Source organism: Limulus polyphemus, unplaced genomic scaffold (assembly GCF_000517525.1).
Source record: "Limulus polyphemus unplaced genomic scaffold, Limulus_polyphemus-2.1.2 Scaffold5011, whole genome shotgun sequence".
NCBI classification, from domain to species: Eukaryota; Metazoa; Arthropoda; class Merostomata; order Xiphosura; family Limulidae; genus Limulus; species Limulus polyphemus.
This window is the reverse complement of record NW_013670621.1, coordinates 2,287-3,916: the sequence shown is the minus strand read 5'-3', so window position 1 is coordinate 3,916 and position 1,630 is coordinate 2,287. Positions and strand designations below refer to the sequence as shown.

Genomic DNA, 1,630 nt, shown 5'->3' with positions numbered 1-1,630 from the left:
AAATTCAAAAACAATAAAAATAATAAAACTACATTTATTTTAGTTCCGATCGGCAACTTATAAGCGCATGCGTAGTTCTGTCTTTGTATTTAAGACCGTACAAAAGTGTTATAATACGCAGCATTATAGAATTTAGATAAGTTATACAAAGTGCAGTTTGACAGAAACTTCAGTCTAAAATCTTTTTGTGCCCCTGCTTTCTGCCTTTTTATTCTCTGCGTAGTCCGTTCAGCTCTGCCCTTGTGCTAAACGTTTAAACATTCAAGGTTACTGAAGTTTCGAAGTGGTATCTTTGTAATATTTGTTTCTATATTGACTCTCCCAACCAAATAAAAATAAATCGGGTTCATAAAGTCGCACGTATACATTATGTATACCATGTAAACTATGTACAATGTAAACTAACGGACATTTTACCGTCTGTATACTTTATAGTCTGAAGTTTTAATTTGTTATCCAAACTTTGGTTTCCGGAATTTATATCGTTATTTCGGGTGTTGTTTACTGTTGTAAGCTTTATAAATAAACGTGTAGATACGTATTAAAGTACGTAAACATTTGACTGTAAACTTTCTCGAACAGTTGTCAGTAATTTTAACTGAATAAATCGTTATTATATGTAAATTCATCTACAACTAAAGTGAACAATATATGTGATGTGGTTTGAATTTTGGAAAGGTGGTCTTTCATTGGCTTAAAAGCCCAGTGACGTGAACATGGCATACATTTATACATTCCAGGGGATCGAAACCAAAATCAAAGTGATGAATTACCTCAGATCGAACAAAAGTATTTATTAATTTAATTTGTTAACAAAATTTCAAGCACTTAAATTTTAGTGTCTAATTAAAAAAAAATCCAAAGTATTATTTGTTTGTTTGTTATTAACCACAAAGCTACACACTGGGCTATCTGTGCTCTGCCCACCACGGGTATCGAAACTCGGATTCTAGCGTTGTAAGTCTGCAGATATACCGCTGTGCTACTGGGGGGGGGGCAAAAATTCAAAGTAATAGATATCATTTGGTAAAGTACGTAACCCTAATCCATCTTGTATAGTAAACACTGAAAAAGGACTGGAAATCCTAATCTTTCAGAATAACATCGTGTAATATCCGACTTGCCAATCAAACCACGTTCATATCACAAGTTTTTATACTATACTTGGCACGCATATAATAGCAGTCATTCAAGCTTGTCTCGGAATTATGACCTGAGAACGTATAATTAAAAAAAATGTTAATTTTGGTACTTACTGAAATACTGTCTATCAAACTATGAGTTCAGTTTTAATAGTTGACTGTCTTTCTTTTCAGCCGTGGGGGCGTTATAATGTGACGGTCAATCCCACTATTCGTTGATGAAAGAGTAGCCTTACTAGTTGCCTTCCCTCTAGTCTTACACTGCTAAATTAGGGACGTTAGCGCAGATAACCCTCGTGTAGCTTTGCGCGAAAACAAACAAACAAACAAATTTCAGCACTTTAACTAGTTTAGTCAAATAAAACAAACTATTATTCATATAATTTTTAGGGTTTTAGCTATATACACTATTTTTGTTTCTGTTATGTTTCATAGTAATTTCTTCCAATTTTCTGTGATGTTTTATATTTTATTCCTATTTTTTTTTT

The 1,630-nt window shown here is 33.0% G+C and overlaps 1 protein-coding gene across 1 annotated transcript in view; it reads left to right on the top strand.

The window, feature by feature from the left end:
- Positions 1 to 1,630, top strand: part of LOC111089017 — a 21,034-nt gene that overhangs the window by 18,996 nt on the left and 408 nt on the right. The gene's annotated exons all lie outside the window — the stretch shown is intronic.